This window comes from Rhipicephalus sanguineus, chromosome 2, assembly GCF_013339695.2.
Source record: "Rhipicephalus sanguineus isolate Rsan-2018 chromosome 2, BIME_Rsan_1.4, whole genome shotgun sequence".
In the NCBI taxonomy this organism is placed as follows: Eukaryota; Metazoa; Arthropoda; class Arachnida; order Ixodida; family Ixodidae; genus Rhipicephalus; species Rhipicephalus sanguineus.
Window position 1 is genome coordinate 115,768,237 of NC_051177.1, and position 20,969 is coordinate 115,789,205.

Consider the following 20,969-nt stretch of genomic DNA (forward strand, 5'->3'; position numbering starts at 1 on the left):
GCGTGTGTACTTAAATGACAAAGTGTGCTGGGTCCAGTGACAACTAGAAGGTTATTGCGCTTTTTTTACTTGACACAGGTGTACTGCGGCGAAAGTGGCTTGAGCACTGCGTACTCGATGGAGCAAGGTGATAAAATTTTATACACGCTGTGATTTGTTATTGTTTCTTTTCGCGATAGCGTTAGCGTTCTTTTTCGGGTGATTGATGGCCGCGCCCGTTCAGAAGGATTACTTAAAGTTCGAGTCTCCCGTGCAAATGTTAGTGCACTTTTTTGCATGACAACAACGCACTGTGGTGAAAGCGACTTCAGTGTTCCGCACGCGATAGATCAGGAAATTTTAGAACTGCTGTCATTTGTTATCATTATACGCCTTCGTTTTGCGCTTTTGAAACGTTGTTGCTGTTATTCTTTATTTTTTGCGGGAGGGGGGGGGGGCGGGGATGCAGTATGCCTTACGGCCTTACGGCATAAGTGAAACAAGAATATACAACACTGCTCCCTAGACGAATTCCACGAGCGGTCACTGCTATTCGCGGATTCATTTGGAACGAACATAGGTCCACCAACGCTGTTGACGAGCACAAGTGCAAAGCTCTGGGATTTAAACATTACGCGAGTGCGTAATGTCGGCATTTATTAAAATAAGATATATTTATTAGACAGCGTCCACGTCGCTCGCACCGCAGGTGACACCATGCTTCCATACATTGACACCATCTGCAGATGGTATACATTTTACCAATGCCGGTTGTGTCTGCACGTGTTGGCTCACATGCGACCACACTTTAGATATGTACAGCCGTACTCATGAGCAATCAGAGGTTACATTTTGAGGGCCATAGTGGCTAGACGCAGTTGGCAAAAACACTAAATGCTCAAGCGGAAAGCTATATTTCTCGCAGTTCGCTACGTCACATTCGTATCATTACACACATTACAAGTAATCGCCGAATAAGCATGAATTCACGGTTCCAGCTCATATGGGAGGTGGGTCGGCTCTTTTCATCTCTACTTCAGCGGCGTTCGTCACCCCCGCTGGCACGCTTTTACCCGCGGGTGGAACATCCCTAGTGAAAAATTTCATATGTACGGAAGATACGGATCCGTACATATAGAATTATGGTATTACGGATCCGCATGGTACGGATCCGCATGATACGGATCCGCACGATCCATATATATGGTTTCCACATCAAAAGCTCCGTATATACGGCATCCATATATACGGAAATATGGTATTACGGATGCCGTATGATACGAATGCCATGCGGAATTGTGGTCATGCATAAACTGCAGGACGCAGTTTTATTATATTCGGTTTCCGCATCAGATCCCATTAGGATTTCGTACCGTCCATTTGGGGACACTAAAATCTATTTTCTGTAAGGTGAAAACTGACTTGTACAGTAGTTTCTGATATCTCAAATTGAGCAAACAATATTTATTTTACATGTGTACAAGTAAAAACAGTATAGTCTGAGAAAAGACGCAATCAAGTCCCGGCACGCACAACCACACAAGCATCTTGTTGTCTTCTCCTTACGCCACCAGTTGCAATGACATCCAGCTTGTCTGCCAGGTATCAGCTCAAGCTCCGGTCACCGCTCTTCCATGGAGGAACGCCTTCCACACTTCTCCACGTGACACTCAAAAGCATCTGAAATAGGCCAGAAGTCAACGCTACGTGAGCAGAAAGACAAATTATTTGCCAACGGGAGAGTTAGGTAGATGATCTATTTGCAATAGTGCTAAAGCCATGATGCATACAATAGGCTCATCGCATTTTAAACACTGATATCTAAAATAACTGCCCTACAAAGAATGTAAAAGGTGCAGTAGAATTAAGCGACTGTTTATTAAGTGCCACATAATGATCTCACTTTTTGTTTGGGAGAAAAATTAAATCAGACTTCAGAGCATCATTATGCAGGATAAAAGCTTCAAGAGAACAAACATATTAAAGGAACAATAAAGTTGCAAAGCGCAACTTTAACTATGGCTGCCACGATTATAACCAAAGAATCAGGCTCAACACAGGCAACGTTTGTTTTTAAGGCCTATGTTCACTCAGCTTTGCATGAACTGCACCGCAAAATGCACAGCACATAACACAAAAATTGCAAAAAAAAAAAGGAAACACCCCTTTTCGTCATCTTTAATGCCTTTGCATTTGCCTCTATATACACTGCCTTTTATCCAGGTCAGTGGTTCTCAAATGTGAGTCCACAAAGCCATTTCGGGGGCCCGCAAAACTTTTTCTAGCAAAAAGGGAACTTTCTTTTTAGATGCACACTACGTCCCGTCACAGCGGCCCCTTCTGAATTTTAGTATGCTTCACTGCATAGCACGCTTGTATTGTGGCCGAGCTGACTTATGTTTACACTTCTCCATGAGATGGCTGTGAAGCTTTCATTGTAGTTTTCTACGACATATGCACGCGAGGATACCTTTTCTATCCTTGTACACTTGAAAAGAAAATATAGCTAGAAACACATTGAATGTGGCTGCAGACAGCACAACTTATTGACAAGGTATTGAGATCGAATTGACATTACACTTTAGTTTGAGCGTTGTTTGCCAGGGGGAAATAAAAGGCATCCATTTCTTGTTGCATATTGTGCTAACCTATACCCCCTCTCCATTTCTCTCACTGCAAGGTGTCCCTCACCACTTCACCGGCCCCCAAGGGGTCCCAAGATATCTCTTGCTTAGAACCACTGATCTAGGTAGTTGGTGTCAAACAATTCAGCTGAATAAGCACTGTCCCTGAAAAAGCAATTCAGTCGCTGCGAACAATTAGAGGAGTTAAAAAAACCAAAGTGCATGGGGGCATCTGTCATTTTTCCCACTGCCATTTTTTTATTGTTCCAAAGCTCAAACTGTCACCTTTCTGTTACTGCCAACCTCACATACAATGGCTGCATAGGAAAGCAAGAAAAAAAAGGCACGTCTGATAAAATTCACAATGTACGCAGACATTTGATTGGCTCTTACTATGGCAATTTGTGCGCCGACACTCTGGTGGCAACCGATGCAATCAATCGTGCTCACCTGCTACAAAAGCTTTGCTGATCCGCAGCTTCCATAATGGATAAATTCGTGACTGTAAATAGCAACGAACCGACATTCGTCTTGAGAAGTTCAAAGCCAGAGCCGTGTAGCAGTATACTAAGCGAAACCTCTATTTGATCATGTGCAGCAATAGAGAGGAAGCACTTATCTCGAGACTGATTAGCCCGTGCTCCCACTGAACTGAAAAATGTTCAAGGCGTTGTGCAATCCAGTACCACATAGGCACCTTAGCGATAGCAAAGCCATGTGTCCACAATTCATGCACTGAATGAGACAACACAAAGGTTGAATAGATGAGAGCACTGCCGATGTATCTGTGCTCATTTGTACACCTCTCCACGCAGCCACAGTGTCTTTCTGTTGCGAGGACTTCTGCAGCCTATCGAGCCACCACGGCGGCCGTTCCAGCAAATCGGGATGGACTTACTGGGGCCGTTCCCGACGTCCAATACCGGAAACAAGTGGATCGTCGTGGCAACTGACTACCTCACCCGCTACGCCGAGACAAAGGCCTTGCCCAAAGGCAGTGCCGCCGAGGTAGCCAAGTTCTTCGTGGAGCACATCGTCTTGCGTCATGGCGCCCCAGAGGTTCTCATCACCGACAGAGGTACGGCGTTTACGGCTGTCCTAACTCAAGCGGTCTTGGAATACAGCCACACAAGCCACCGCCGGATGACCGCGTACCACCCACAGACCAACGGCCTGACCGAGCGTCTCAATAAGACCATCGCCGACATGCTAGCTATGTACGTCGACGTCGAACACAAGACGTGGGACGCCATCCTTCCATATGTGACCTTCGCGTACAACACGGCCGTACAAGAAACGACGCAGATGACGCCATACAAGTTGGTCTACGGACGGAGCCCGGCAACAACGCTCGACGCCATGTTACCAAACGTGACCGACGAGGAAAATATCGACGTGACCACCTACCTACAGCGCGCCGAAGAAGCACGACAGCTGGCCCGCCTGCGCATCAAGACCCAGCAGCGCACCGACAGCCGTCGCTACAATCTTCGACGACGCTTGATCGAGTACCAGCCCGGCGACCGTGTCTGGGTCTGGACGCCAATACGACGACGCGGATTGAGTGAGAAGCTTCTTCGCCGATACTTCGGACCGTACACGGTACTTCGGCGCCTGGGCGCACTCGACTACGAGGTTGTCCCTGACGGCATTACGAACTCTCAGCGGCGCCGTGCACGACCTGAAGTCGTCCATGTCGTGCGCCTCAAACCATATTACGCGCGTTAGCGAATCTGAGGACTGTCATTTTGCTTTATTATTGTACTTTCTTGCTTGTGCTTATTGTTTATTGTACTTTGTTGCTTATTCTTGTTATTTATTGTTGCATGCATTGGCCTGTTCTGTTTTAAGCATCGGGACGATGCTTTTTCAGAGGGGGGCATTGCCACGGGCGTTTCCTATTATCACTTTTGCTTTATTCGGTTTTCGCCCACAAAGACTGTCCGCAACGCTCAGCGCGAACCGCGCCTCATTGTTCGAGAAGCTTCCCGATCATTGTAGATCGTTTTGTTAAGATTACGCGCAAGACGCGCACACTCGAGCTCATTCTAGAATTTGCGCGACAGCCAGCGATAACGCTGGAATATTCGACGGCACATGTTTAAATGCCGACGCGCTTCACCGTTTGTCAGTTGATCGACGGTCGACGCTCTATTCGCCGCTATCAGTGTATTGCTTTTCAGTTTCCCGGCCACAAGTTCGGCCAAATAAAGAGTTTCACCTCTGACGTGCTGAGTGCTGCCTTCGTCAACGTCACGACCACGTGACAATATCTGTGGATGATGCCGCTTTCAACTCTGTGGTTCTATCCATCAACGAGATCATGGCTGAGTGTGCGCCAATGGGTACACCAGTGACAAAGCTTAGCAATTGATGAAGCAAGGATTATTTTCTTCAATGCTTGCTTTTGGGTGTATTCTCACGAGGCATTTGAACATCTATTACAAGCCATGGTGGTCTGACACTATGCCAACAGTGTTAAGTTATTGCTTGGAGACGGTGACACATCTGGTGAGAACCTCGCAAAAGTGTCGCCAAAAGTGATCACTTGCAAGGTGTCGGCCGTGGTCGCACTAGATTTATTAAAAGGATATAACACTGCAGGTGCTCGAAGAACTTTTAGCTCTGCTCAGGCATGAGTAAACGCACCAGGCAACGTCGCACGGTTTTTTCAAGCGTGTAAACATTAAAATAAAATTCTGTACCACTATAATTTTTTCGTTTTTCCTGTTTTTAGGCTCTTGCATTCCCTGGCTTTTATGTTTACTTCTCACGGTCCCTTCAAAAACATAATAGTGGGGTTCTACTGTAAGGTGCATCTAATGTCATTGTTAGAGAAACAACGAATAGCACCCCGTTCGAGCACAATGAGAAACTAATTTTCAAACTCAATTACGCAGAAAAAACAAAGCGCAAAGCAAAGCAACGGACATCTGGCAACCTAACTGCCATCGCAGGATGGGAAGTTGTTCAGAGTGTGCATTACAAGGGAAGAACGATAATAAAATTTGGTTGACAGAATTAGTGCTGCAGTCGTAATGCAAGTAAGTGCAACATCTGGTTAACTCCAACCAGCATAGGAAGACAAATTATATACTAACACTGAATCCCGAGATCCAAGACCACGAAATGCAGAAGGACTGTCTGTGGAATGAGAAGAAACATTTTAAATGGCTACGATAAAAAAGTATGTTTATTTAAATTTCCTTTTCGCCAGTATCTTCAACTTTTCAATGTAAACATGTGCCCCAGTCTAAGGCGTATAAAATACTTATGTACAGTTCACACCATTTATAACGCAATCGTTTACAGTGCAGGACCGGTTATATTGCAGTTTTTTCTGACTTCAGCATACCCTCCCATAAAGCACCACGTATACACGCATACCGCTTACTGTGCAGTCTCCCCACATGAAACACCGGCTATAAGGCGGCTGCCGCAAAATTCTCAGACACGGAGCGAGTGCGCTTCGGATCAGCCTGGGAGAGAAGAACCACAGCGTTATGGAGGATGAGACAAAGAGTGAATGAACGGGAAACAGTGGAAGAAAAAAAAAGAAAAACAAGGGGGGCATCATGGTGTGAGGAGGGGGAGTGATTGCCTAGGCAACAGAAAAGCCTTTGCTCCCTTTGCTCTGGCTGCTTGTTGTGTGTGCGCTGCACTATGAAGGGCCACCCGTGTCTGCATGAATTGCACGTAACTGCTGTTTGGCTCTTCGGTTTTCTGTCAGGCAAATAGTCTCATCGTAGAGCGAGATATTGTACGTGCGACTTCTATTCCCCAGCAAGTGACAATGTTTTAAGACATGACCAAGCTTTTGCCTTTGCTACCCGCAGGTGGACTTACAATTAGAAGCTTGGAAGACTCTTTCAGGATAGATAGTTGGCGCGACTTTCCAGATCGCGGATCGGAATTTCGTTTCACACCTGCTGCCCACTGTTTAGGTCAGGAGTGCGACATCTTCTACGCCCAATAGCCGTGTTGTCTGGGGCGAACTCCCGCACGCTAGGCCTAACGAGCACTAGCTACCTAGTTGTTAGTGTCTGCGGACTATCAAGGTTGCGGTTTGGTGCCGAGTCAATGAAACGTTTTGCAGTTGTTGCATTCAGGAGTGACTTAAATCTTCACCGAAAATAGGGAGTGCATGTGCAACACTAGATTGGTGGTTCACGGTTGGCACTGTTTTTTGGACATCGTGCCCGCAATTTCAATAGCCGTTCGACGTGTAGTTTATGGCCAGTGTGGTACCACAACAAAGTCCGCATAAATCAGGAGGTCTGGAAAGTCAGTCGGCGGCTTTCCGCTACGGCACCCTTTGTTTCTGTTTTCTCGTTTCCACGTTCACTGTGTCAACACTGCAGGTCCGCAGACTTTAACCTTTCAACACTGGTAAATTTACGCCCAAGTTGCATGCCTAGATAGTCGGAATCATGCGGGTGCCTGTTGGTCATGTTTTTCAGATGTACAGCCTTTCACAAATATTGTTTTGTTTACAGGGCAGTACCGCTTATAGTGCAGATATTTGCGACTCTGGCAACTTGTTATAAGCGGTCCATGCTGTACCTGGTTTATTCAATGAATGTGCTGATATGGTTTTTTTGCAAATAATGTCCATTTACACATCATTTATCTGTAACGAGACCGGTTGACCAGTATGCCACTGCATCTGATTCACTGGATGTGATCAATGGGATATGTAGCATCCATGATGCAACGGATACCCAATTTTTCACCATACGTGCTGACCCAATCAAGGTGCTTATGATAACAATGCCAAGCATACATGCAGGGCCTCCCGTGAGTAAAATTTCAGCATTTAATCTATGCTAGGCTGATTTGTGCTCTTACGCCCGGAACAACTCAAGTATAATGCAAAATGTTGGCAGCTGTAGAAGAAAGTAACATAGCGAATTTTTCCTGATGCATCTGAACATTTACCGAGGTGACAAAGCTACAGTAATCTGTGGCGGCAGCCACAACCATTTTGAAACTTCTGAACAGCTGCACCACTTGGGGCCACTAACAGCACTGGTGCAAAAGCCGACACTACCTGGCTAGAGAAATTACCACACTTGTCACCCCTATTCCTCTAGCCACCCCAGCTGAATCTCACCCACTATTCAGCACGTGTGACAGGACAAAAACGAAACCATCCAGGCACTCACACTGTAGAGCATGAAGTTCCTCTGAGGGTGGTCACCTCCTTTCTCCTTGATGAAACAGCAGCATAGTGCACTGGTAATGCACTACTGGCGCAGGTTTTCAATGCACCACAGTGCCCTTCCTGTTTGTGTCACAGAGAGCTTGGGGTCCTTGGGTCTCTACTGGAGACCACTGCCGCTTCTGGTTTTCTGCTTAAGATCAACCTGCACAAGGTCGTAGATGAGGTCTTTAGAATTGTAAATTATGATAGCCGAATTTCTACAGCAAATGAAAACACTCCCATTTTCCAGAAGGCACATTGAGGCATCCCTTCTTAAAGTTAAGGCCCTGCATTTGCAAACTCTATATTAGTTCTTTTGTTTTGAAGCTGCGCTTTACTTTGAAGGTGTTAATTCACTATGCACTGTATGTAAAAAAAGCTCGTCCAGCACAACCACAACCCTAACTGGGCAGGCAAGCAACGTTAGCTGAATGCTCTGGACGGCTTCTTTATGAAATGGCTTGACACTGATGGTGGCACTACACTGAAAAATATGCAAAGATTTATTAATCATTAAAGGGACCGATAACTGGCCAGAACATGTGATTAGATCCTGGCGGAAATATAAAGACCGTGAATTGCAGGGCATGCTTTTCGCAATTTGAGTAGGATTACATTTTTAATTGCGTTTAAAGGTAAAAAAAAACAGTATGTCATGCATCCTAGCAGAAGATGCCTGATGATGTGTTATCGAGTCGTTGTGTTTGCTGTACAGTAAAAGCTCGTTAATTTGACTCTCATTAATTTAGAAAATCGGTTCATTTGGACACGTCATCTGGTCCCTGTAAATATACGCTTCACTCTATGAGACTGGGCGCTCTTCCTCCTGGCATGGTGAAGAGGAGCACTCAGTAAGGAAGAGAGACGAGCTGACGAACAAAGCATAGAGAAGGAAAAAGTGAAACCAGAGAGGGCCTGTATTGTATTATTAAACGCGTGTAACTCCACTATTACGGCACAGTTTCAAAAAATTCTCATGGTTATGTGTTCGCTGTAGACTTATGCACAACTGCAAAACCACAACTAAATTTCAACCTCTGGGTGGTTTAGGGGCCGTTTAAAGCAGCAAGCTTGAGACATTTGCATTTGTTCGGCACATGATTTGTCACAGTGATATCGGATATGTTAACCTCGTTTCGAATGTACGTCGTGTGCCTTTATTGTATATGTAACCACCAGTAACTGTGGTTACGAAGCAACATCGCACAGCCCATGCAGCCATGACCGCCCGCTTCAATCCGAAGTCGTGCTTGCTGCTTGCCCCCAACCATCAGCCACAAATAAATGGTGAAGTCAGCTATAGCTATGAACGAAGTTACGCTGAGAACAAAGCATCAGATGTGTTTTGTCATTATTGAGATCAGTTGTTTGTTTAGTCACACTTGTTAAGCCTTGTCACCAAGAACTTGAGACTACATTGTGGAAACAATGTAAAATAGTCACAAATACATTGCTGTCGAAGCATGAGGATGCAAATGTAAAGCAAATAGAAGTGCCACTTTAAAAATTACAGGCCGCACAGTGCACGATGACAACTTGATAAATTCAACGTGAAAGGCACGCGCTTCAAGTGGTGCTGCCATGTTTTCGTTTTCCCGGTTCTGCTACCAGCTCACTTTACTTACCCAGCACATGTGCAGAGATGCCATGAAAACACCAAGCAGCTGATGCAGCATGGATGAATACATCTTCAGGAATTTCCGCCCTTCCTACTGGCAAAGCCACCCTGCAGCCCCCACAGTGCTGCAACCAATTTGTGAGATGAGCATAGTTTACATAATGTTTTTCAGTCACAGATATACATGCAAGACACAGAAGTATTCTATAGGGAGCTTGCACCAATGGTGGTAATGAGGTAGCACCCATTTTGTTGTCACAGCCAGTTGAGCTGGCAATCGGGGAAGCGCGTGCAGTTGTAGGTTGTAGTAGTTGCATGCAAAGTATGGCAAAGTCATAGTCACAGAAAGATGGTTGCAACGTCTTCAAGATGCCGAAGGTGCGCCTCAGCGAGCACAAGACGAAGGAGCTATCAGAACAGTGCCAGCGTGGATGGCTCTAGCGCATAGGCAACCCTGACAAGCATCAAGTTTGTCCTCATTGCTTCCTTTAGGGTAGGCAAATGCACAAGAAACGTATCAGGTTCTGCTGCGACGACCCAGGACCGTTGTGGCTACATGTGTAAGGTCCCTTTTTAATGAGGCCTTCACTGTTTCTGCAACTGGGCCACTGTACATATGAATTAAAACAATGTTAAAATTAATATTTACCAAGAGTTAGAGCGTCCTTACAACTTGCTCATGTCATGACCACGACGCTATCGGCCCCAGATTTTCTCTACCCTCGTGTAACTAGCCACTTCTCACAGTGTTGTGGCCTAGAGCCGTTTATGACTTCACTGCTGCTGCATGACAAAGCTCGACAAAAAGTAAGACAAGTAATTTGCAAATGTCCGAGGCGTCGACACGTGGCCACAGGTTTACGTACACGATGCAGTCGGCTGCATGAAGTGTGAACGGGTGAGGATAGATGGCTTTTTTCGTTATATCGTAAGGATCCTTCTAGAAGGGTCCTGCTGAGTACATATTTGCTGACCTCGTGCTCCTTGCTCAGAACTAATGTCAAAGATTGCAACCTCAATGTCATCAAGGAGATCGCACCAGTATGTACTGTACTTGCGCTTCTTTCCATGAAGCTACCGCACACGCTCCCAGAAAAGCTTCGCGAAGTCCCTAAAGAGACCGAAACGTTTCGGTAGCTCTGTTTAGTCCCCTCACACACGAAACAGAGAAACTCCGAAAGCCCAGCATGGTTTACCTACAAGGGAGAAAGTGCTGAGGACAGACGTGATGCTTGTTGGGACTGTCCTTGTGCGTGAGCCATTTACCATGACACTGCTCAAAATAGCTCGTTCATCTTGTCGTGCTCGTTAAGGGCACAGGGTAAAGCAAAATTAAAAAAAAAATCACATTTTTGTTGTTTGCAATTTGGGAAGTGTATCCTTCTTTTTTTATTTTGCATATTCGTGCATTTCTTTGAAAGTCTTTTTTGTAGCTGAGAACCTCATTTTCCGAAAGCAAATAGTGTGTGAACACGCACCCAAGACAAGCCCCTCGTATGCACTCCGTGCTTACAGTCCATTTTCTGAAATTGTCGGGTAACTTTCTGCATGCCTGATTTTTCAGCTAAGACAATCCGAAGATGCTGTGTGCGTCTTTATTCACATTCGTGGTTCAGAGCGCATCTATTCAAACAATTTTTGCTCCTAGCTTCATTACACCTTGTGTCTGTCGTGCCAATCGATACGTTGAGATGCTGAGGGTAGAGAAAGCCTTCAGCAACAGTATATTTCGTGGCAACTAATACAGTTGTCTTGTAAATGTGAATAAATGTTAGCGACGTGCTGAAATGCTGAATACTGAACCATCACACTCTTCGTCATTGAATCCCAGCCTTTTCAGCGTCCTTGAAGGCAACTCGCGCACAGTGACAACGGGTATGCTCTTATGGGCATCAATATTATTTGTGATGCAATTAGACAGAACTGTGCATGCAAACTGAGTGGTCCAAGTGCTGAGCTAATCGGAACTGTGTCACAAAGTCCTTGCTCTCTTTCTTTAGGTTCCAGAGTCTTAAAGATTGCGACGATGGATGCTTTTTTTTCATCTAATGATGGCAGTATCGCACGTGCCGAAATACTGAAATCATTAGGACTGAAGCCTGGCCAAAGCACAGTAAATTTGCTAAAAGAAGTTGACCACAATCGACGATACTTTGTGAATAGAGCTGTATGACAGCTCACATAAGAAGCAAGGCAAACAAGACTACAGGCTCGAAAGAGGAAAAAAATGACTTTGGCAATGATTACCAAGCTTGTAGGTACTAAATAAAATAGTTTAACGTTGTTTGTGGCAAGAGATCCCCTTTCAACTGTTTTCTTACTTTAATGTTGATTGACTTAAAGCTATGCTTTTATTACTTAGCTACCATTATTTTCCATGTATTTCAACAAAACCAGTTCAATATTTTTCTATGTATTCAGCGTAAGTGCATACAAATACTGTACCAGAATTGAAATTAGGCACTTCACTATTTTTGTGTTACAAATTTTGAAAGATGCAAATTAACCCAATATTTAGGTCCTAGTGGCAAACGTTCACCGAAAAAAGTAATAATAATCAGATTTTAAATAATCTAGTACGGTTGAAAGAGTGCCAAATTTGGAAGAAAATTATTATTGTAATATGTGGATAACTCTATTAGGTTTTGAGAAAAACTGCTCCTCGACATGGTCAAAAATGCGTGGTATGTATAGGGTTTATTTTGTCCCTTCGGTGTGTTGTAGATGCAGCAACCATCTTTCTCCAACTGCAACTTCTTTGCCTTACATTGGGTGCAACTGCTACAGTAGAGTAGCTATATATGCTTGCTACAATACAAGGGGAACATATACCACACAGTGCATCATCGCGCCAGAACCTTTGAAGCGAGAGCTGCTTCCGCGCACACTTTCCTGACTGCCACCTCGACTGGCTATGACAACAAAATAGCCACCTATATCCCCCCCACTGTGTAAGCTCCCTAGAGGCACGCCGACATTTTTTTTAAGATAGAACTCAAACAATGGTTAATGTTGCCCTCAGTGTGAAGTGTTCCCTAGTAGCAAGCAATGTTGCCACAACACTCACGTAACTTTCTCAATGTGGCGGCAACAATGTGTCAACATTTGGTGCTACTAGGGTTATTGCCAGTGTGCTGAAGAATTGAAATGTATTTCAAGCACACCTGAATACGTAGGAAGTAAGCATGCAGCGGTCTTTTGTGAGGTGCTCAAAGTAATAGCATAGTTCGCTTTGCTAAAAAGCACGCTTAATATGCTGCATCTATTTTGATATGTACGCTTGTGAGCACTACGAGAGAGAACACTGAACACATGTTTAATCAATGATTACCAATATAAATGCGACTTACTGAATAGCAAGAGATACCTTTTCGCTTGAGCAATTGTTATGAACACTATTGCGCTTGCCAACTGCATATAGTCCAAAATAGTCGTAAAGTAAGCCAGTTGGTATGGATGCATAGTAATGAACAGCACAAAGTATGAACGAGAGACAAAAGGAAGGACAATGCAGGACGAACACAGACTGTCAACTGAAAAATTTATTGCGTAGAACCTTGCCTAAATAACATTAGCCGCACACCTCGTGCAAATGAGGGTCCGGTTAGAAAAAACAAGTTACAAAATCAATCAAGCCTGTTGATTTTGTAACTTGTTTTTTCTAAACGGACCCTCACGTGCATGAGGTGTACAGCTAATGCTATTCAGGCAAGGTCTTGTGCAATAAATTTTTCATTTGACAGCCTGTGCTTGTCCCGCATTGTTCTTACTTACGTCTTTCGTTCTTACTTTATGCTGTTCATTACTATGCATTTAGTCACTCTGACCTTTAAATGCTAATTTCAGTGCTTACACTCGTATAGTTGACGACTCTACTGTAGCACAAATTGGGCAAGAGAAGTATAACAGAAAAGCCTGTTGCTAAAAGTATGCAAGCATAGGCGTTCTAGTGCAAACAAGATGCGGACAGAAGGGTGACACGTAACTGTGTGCTGGTCCTGTCGTTACATGTCAACCTTCTGTCCTTGTCTTGTTTGCGCTAAAACACGCACATGCCTGATGAGCTAGTCAGATGAGAAATTCTCCTGCATCGTACCTATAAATCCTTCAATCAGACACCCCACAGCACTGTGATAATCACACCACTGCCACACAGCAGCGTAATGTATTCTACTACATGCTGGCAGCACATTAATGTATAAAAAGCGAAACTCTGACAGAATACGAAGTCTCACATTGTGCATGCAATTTTTCATAACCGTCAGATGTCCAACGTAGGTTGCTGGCTGGTGCAATATTACTGACACGCGAAGGCGACGTGCATATACACACACATATTCTTTTAACACCTCTCTCTACACAAGGCAAACACACGATTACGTTTAACTAGCTCAAGCCAGCGTTCAAGCGCATAATAAACACTTCACCTGAATGTAGGCTCATTATCACCATTTAAGTGGTTGGCTAGATGAATTGAGCCACGTTACAAATTATATAGCCCACGAACGTGAGCAAAATGCTGCCCAGCAGCAAATGACGCTGCAGGCTTTGATTTATCAACAACAAACGAAGCAAGCGCCACTTGCGTCTTGCAGACTGCAATGCACACAAGAAAAAATCGATCATCACACACATTCATGTTCTCGCAGTTGTCGCGAATTCGCTCCCCTAAGGCCGTGCCGATGCGCCATGGCTCCGCTCAGATCGGCGTAGTCAAAGCGAATCGGTAACGCGCACAATGTCGTCGCTCGCAAAGGTGCGTAAGGCTGCCTCTTTACGACGCCACGTCCGAGTGCGGTAACAGAGCCTTGCGCTGAGTTGCATACTTCACATAATACGCTGTCCCACTTACCTTTAGTTTCTTTCGCACTGGCGTGTGGCAGGTGGCCACGGGCGTCAGCCATGGAGTCATTCGAGCGCCCGCACATTTCGTTGATTCCTTGAACGACTCGTACTTCATCGGCACTCCGAGAACAGCGGGAATTGCGCGCAATCTTTGAACACCGCACAAACGAGGAACGAAGCTTCCTTACGTAAATTTAATGCTTTTACCTTGAATCTTCTTGTGGACGAGAACACACACGAGACGCTCGCAAACAAAGGCCAACAACATCTGGCTTCGGCTATGGATGGATCTAGCTTGAATTGTTGTTCGTGCAAAAGAAAAAGAAAACGTCGCCGTGTGAAATTGTTAGAGAATGCATGTTATTGGGCAAAATAGTTAAAACATAATGACTTGTCTTCAAGAAAAATTTATACGAGACAAGGTAAACACTTTTCCAGTAGATTTTTTTTTCTTTTTGTTCTAGCAGACGACAGGTTTCTACTGCTTGTACCACGGACGTAGTAGTGCGGCTTTACGAACCATGCTTGCCGCCGAAGCAAAACTCTACAGTAGTTGTATGTACGTCCTCAGTGAATAGCAGGATGACTCCAAAGCAGTAACACTTTTACGTAATGCAGTATGTGACTCGGAAGTTAAACAGGGCGCAGGCTTTGACACTGAGATTGCTGCAAACTGAAACATATCCTAACCCTGCCTTTCTGCACAAGCTTTATCCTGATGTTTACTTAACTAACTCATGTACGAAATGTGGCTGTTGAGCCACCTTACACCACATGCTCTGGGAGTGCCCCTCGGTACGTGGCACTGATACAGCATCGGCCAGCAAGTGGGGCTCCGCTCTGAGGAGTCCGGACATTCAGTCACAACTTTGGGCTGTCCAGAGGGCCCACGATGCGGCGGTAGGTCTCGGCCTGACTGTCCCGTCGTGGGAGCGGCCCGCCGCGTGCTAAGGCACAGGCCTCCGGACTTTGTTAATAAAGTTATTCCAATCCAATCCAATCCAATCCAATCTTACGTAATGCAGTATGCGTTGAAGCAAAGGGAAGCAAGCCGGCGTGATCAGCTGATGTCGCCGCTACGCGCGGCACTGCCGTGTGCTTCATTTCCCGCGCTGAATTCGTGATCGAGCGAGACAGCCACGGAGGGGAACACAGCTAGACGCACGGGTTAACGGCGTATCACTCCCGTTTCGCGCGATAGCCGACTATTATTCAGAAGAGAGCCTCGGGGAACAAGCTTCAACTGCTTGCGTAAATTACATTGCTTGTGTGTAAGCATCCGTGTTTTCATACGCGAGCGATCGGCAACCTATAGTGAAAAGACACGAGAAAAGTGTGAGGCGTAGATACGGTCCCAAAATATATGCCCGCAATAATAAGTATGATCTCATATTGTACCTACTATGCACTCTCGGATAGCGCGTAAGCACTTTCATCTATTAAATTAGGAAGCTGTCACGACGGGTGTGCGGGTGGCGTAGCAGGCTGGAGCAGCAGGCTCGCGCGTAGAGATCACAACTTGTTTACGTGGCTTAGAGTCAGTTAATGCTTTTTTTGCTTTTCTTTTTTTTTTCATTTTCATTGATGTACTGCTATTCCTGTTAGCGTGTTGGGTGCTGAAACTTAAAAATACAACAAAAAACATTAGATTAGAATATGTGTGTGGCACTGTGTTTGCTTACACACCGGTTATTTTTCTATTTTTTGGCATTATCCACTTGACGATATTGCAAAATAAGGACCGCAAAAAGGGACCGAGCTAAACAAAAAACTAGGGGCACAAATTAAAGTGATAGAAAGTGTACAATGTTGATTGTTTGAAAATCCACCCTTTCCGAAATGACGAGCTACAGCGTAGTGGGTATTACGCAACTGTACTTGCAGTATTGACATTCTAGGATAGTTTGAAATGGCCCATGTTACGCGCACACAAGTTCGTTTCCTTGCGGCACGGTTGAGGCATTCACCGAGAACTGAAGCCAGGCTAGCAGTTGAGAAGATGATGCACTTGGGGCCCCACGATTATGCTATCGTCCTGCACTCTTTAATTAAGGTGAACCTCGAGCATCCTCACTTTATTGCACTCTCTGTGTGGCACATGTGTGTCCACGCAGCCATGATCAAAATTCTAAAGCCCTTGTTGCGTCTCCAAACTTATTAAAACAGGCGCTTAAATTTTATCATATAAGATACCATTGCAAGCATAATCTGCAATGCGGGCTGAAACAATGCTATTGCAATTTCTCAAAACAACCCAGTTCTGTACGTGAGTATCCGTGCATCAATGATGAACACTGTTATGTGTCCATGCACATCAGTTGTGCTCTTTTTCTGACCACGCCCCCCCCCCTCCACTGTTGGGCAACAAATCAGTTCAGCCTGGTTAACCTCCCTGCCTTTCTTTCATCTTTTTGCCTCTCTTTTTTTTCCACTTCATTTCATCTGCCCTTGTTGTTGAAAGAGGTATTAAACATATGTGTCAAGACTCATTGTCTATTAGAAAGTAGAGCACAGGCAAGTTTGCTTCATTCGTCTGTACTTCAAATTGGCCACTTGATAACTTGCATGAAAAGTAATAACCAAGCACCTCAACATGTGGTTTGGGATCTTCAACAGGGAGCTTCTGTATGACGATGCACAGGTGTTATTGATCGCCTGTGATTTGAACAATGTCCACACTTGCTCGCATATACAACAACATGTGAATAAATGAGGCAGTTGTTTAGCCATATAACTTGACGATAAATGTATTACGGTAATAAGATCAGAAGTGCAAGACTGTCACTTTTGGTGATAGCTTTCTCTCGAACAGGTGTAAGTACACCAATGGCTGAACTATGTAAACAGATCTGTGCACTAAGACTCTCTGTACACTAGATGGGAGAGAGTGAAACTCTTTACCAAAAACTGAATACGTTTGTCTCTTACATAAAGTTTTCGTACGCATGACACTGTGCACACATGTGGCACATCGTGGAAGAAAATGTATTTCACCAAAGCCAGTCTCAGAGAAGTTTAAATGGCATCATATACAGGACACACAGGTAGCACTACTAGTCTAAACCACGTACACTTGCTACCTCAAATTGGGATCCCTAAGATACATTTAGAATGATCCTTTAGGCAGAAGTTAAGTGCGTGCAAGTTACATATTAAGGTGATTCTGAGTATGCTCTCATGACGTATATAATGCAGGAAGTACTGCCTAATACTGCTTAAGGCAAAGTGCTTGTTCAATGTGAACCTTTTCATTTAGCAAAAACCTACAGGTCACCGGGCCTTCTTTGGTTGAAGTCTTTGTTGGTTTAATACTGAGAATACCAGAAGTTCAATAACGCACACCTATGACAAATGAAGAACAGTGTTCATGAAGGCATTTCATGACAATATGAACGTGTCTTTGTTGCCACTGCGAATGTGCTGCTACAAAGGTTAAACGAGTAATTTCATGCTGTGCTTAGCCACACCTAAATAACGTCATTCACTTACTTTAGGACATCCTACTACAGCCCACCTTGTAAAGTTTCTAGGTAGCCAAACCATGAATATGGACAAATATTTTTCTCAATACTAAACTCACTTCTGTCGAACTGAATCACTTGCAACCATCTTTGTGTATATAGGTCTCTTACCTACAGTAGATATGACGACTACGGCTTGACATACTACTCACTTGTGAGTACACACACTCATTTGAAAAGCATGACTGTGACTACGAGTGAGTGATGAGGGGCATTAGCAAACCCGAGTATGAACGTGAGTGAGTACACATCAGAGTGAGTTGGCGTGAGTATGAATGTTAGTGAGTAGGTGTGTATATGAACGTGAGTCCTCATAGATGCATCATTGATGAACACGGTTATGTGTGCGTACACATCCCTTGTGCCTTCATGAGTAATTCGTTTTCTGATCACCTTCCCTCTGACTGTAGGGCAGCAAGTCAATTCAACCTGGTGAACCTGCCTGCCTTTCTTTCGTCTTTTACCTCTTTTTATTTTCTCTTTCATTTTAAGTACCCTTGTAGTATAAATAGGTATTAATCATGTGCATCAACACCCAGGGTCTATAGGAAAGTAGAGCAGAGAGGCAAATTTGCTTCATATATCTGTATTTTACAGTTGGCTAGTTGATAACTTGCATGAAAACTGATAACCAAGCAGCTCGACATGCGGTTTGGGATCTTCGACAGTGAGCATCAGTGTGATGATGCGTATGTGTTATTGATCACTTGAGATTTGAACAGCATCCTTACTTATTAGCACATACGACAACATGTAAAAAAAAGATCAGGCACTTATTCAGCTGTATAACCAGCTGATGACAAAGGTATTACAGTAGTGGGGTCAGATGTGCAACATTGTCACTCTTAATGAGAGCAGTGAGCTTTCTCTTCTACAGATTTGAGTACATCAATACTTCCTTTATGGCTGAACTATGTAAACACATGTGTGCTCTTAAACCCTTTTGAGCAAATAAATGGTTGAGAGTGAAGCTTTTTAACAAAAACTGCATACATTTGTTTCATGAAGTATTCATATGTACAACACTGTGCGTATGCATATCACAATATGTAAGAAAATGCATTTAATTAAGACCAGTGTCTCAGAGAAGTTAAAATTGCATCATATAAAGAGGACACACAGGTAGCACCACTAGTTTATGAACGATTTACACGTGTATACCTTAAATCGTGATCTCTGATATATATTTAATGTGGTCTTTTAGGCAGAACTTAAGTGTGTGCAAGCGATATTAAGGTGACTATGCTCTTATGACGCACACATATATATGAATGAAGGACAGCCTAATACTGCTTCAGAGAAAGTGCTTGTTCAATGTGAATCTTTCCAAACAGCAAGGCCTACAGGCCACTGGGTCTTCTTTGATTGAAGTCATTGTTGGTTTAATACTGAGAATACAGGAAGTTCAATAACACACAATTATGACAAAAGAAAAACAGTTTTTGTGGAGTCATTTTATGGCAAAGAGAATGTGTCTGTTGCCAGTGTTCATGTGCTACTACAATGGGTTAAACTAGTAATTTAACGCTGTGCTTAACCGCAGCTAAAGAACTTCATTGACTTACTTTAAGGCATATTACTTTCAGCCCACCTTGTACAGCTTCTGGGTAACCAATCCATGAACGTAGACAAATATTTTTATGAATACAAAACTCACTTTTTTTGAACTGAATCATTTGCAACCATCAATGCGTATACAGGTCTTTTACCCAGAGAAGATGTGAAAATCAGCTCGGCATACTCACTCATAAGGATAGGTCGGCAAACTCACTAATGAGTCGACTCAGACTCAGATCGAGCCATGAGTCTGAGTCTGAGTGAGTCAGGCTGAGTAATATTTTTGTGAATCTGAGACTGAGTGAGTCCGGTTGAGAAAACCTTCAGTGAGTCTGAGTCCGAGTGAGTCTGGTTTAGAAAAATTTTGGTGAGTCTGAGTCCGAGTGAGCACTAAAGGCAAAATATTCTTGGTGAAAGAGCCTGAGTGAGCTCCACATTTTTTTGCCGAACTATGCTCATGAGTACACACACTCACAGTCATTTGAAAGGCGTGAGTGTGATTACAAGTGAGTAGCAAGGGGCTTAAGCAAACCTGAGTATGAGCATGAGTGGTTAATCATGAGTGTGAGTCGGTGTGCAGTATGGACGTGAGTGAGTACAATGAGTGTTAGTCGGTGTGAGTATAAACATGAGTGAGTACTCGTGAGTGTGAGTATGAGCCAGGGATGAGGGATGTGAGATGTGTGTATGAACATGAGTGAATATTTAGAGGTGTGAGTAGGCATGACTGTGAGTATGAGTGAGTGTTGAGGGGTGGCGGTAGGCAAGGGCATGAGTAGGCATGAGTGAGTGTTGACGGGTAGGATTAGACGTGAGTGAATAGGCATCGGTGTGAGTAGGTGTGAGTAAGAGTCGTCGAGAGGTGGGAGTAGACAGCACGTGAATACTCATTGGTGTGAGTAGCCGTGAGTCTGAGTATGGGTGAGTGTTGAGGGGTGTAAGTAGACGTGAGTATGAACATCATACCGTACAGACGACTATGAACATGAGGGAATACTCAAGTTAGGTTATATTTTTGTGCTGGTAAGTCTTTGTGTTTTTATACTTTTGCATATATATCATTCTTATTCCTGCAATAATTACTGTGCCATGTTTGTTTGTTTCCTGCATATCTTTATTTTTTAATCGCCATAGTATGATCTTTTATTATTTTAGTGTTCAGAAATAAATAAATAAATATTCTGCATATTTCATAGAGAAGCTTATGCGCTAAAATATTTTCACTTCTGCCGTACAAATGTTTTCCGCACATGCGTATCACACGAATGGGTTCCGCTCAATGCCACCAGTGCGCCCATGCATCCTCCTTATCATAGGCGTGCGCACAAGGGGGGGGCAGGGGGGCCGCCCCCCTATTCACGTAAGAGGGGGGCCGCAAAGTCAGTTCCACACAGTGACATAATAGGGAAGGAGGCGCTGCGACTCGGCGGGGGGCGCAATGTCAGCGCCCCCCCCCCCCCCCGAGGGCGCTGACATAATTGGGAGGGGGCGCTGCAACGAACCTTCGCCCCCTTGAAGGGGAACCCTGCGCACGCCTATGCTCCTTATGCAGAAGACCATGCTTTCCATATAGTCCTTATTGCCACATGGCCATTTCCATAGCAGATACGGATTCCGTTTGT

General features: G+C 44.3%; 1 long non-coding RNA gene across 1 annotated transcript; it reads right to left on the minus strand.

Moving 5' to 3' along the window:
* Positions 1-1,434: 1,434 nt before the first annotated feature.
* Positions 1,435-14,288, minus strand: LOC119383540 (uncharacterized). Its single transcript, XR_005181681.2, has 4 exons — positions 14,058-14,288; positions 9,432-9,549; positions 7,769-7,969; positions 1,435-1,659 (listed from the first exon to the last, which is right to left on the minus strand). It is a non-coding gene; the product is annotated as an uncharacterized LOC119383540 (long non-coding RNA).
* Between the last annotated feature and the right edge of the window lie 6,681 nt (positions 14,289-20,969).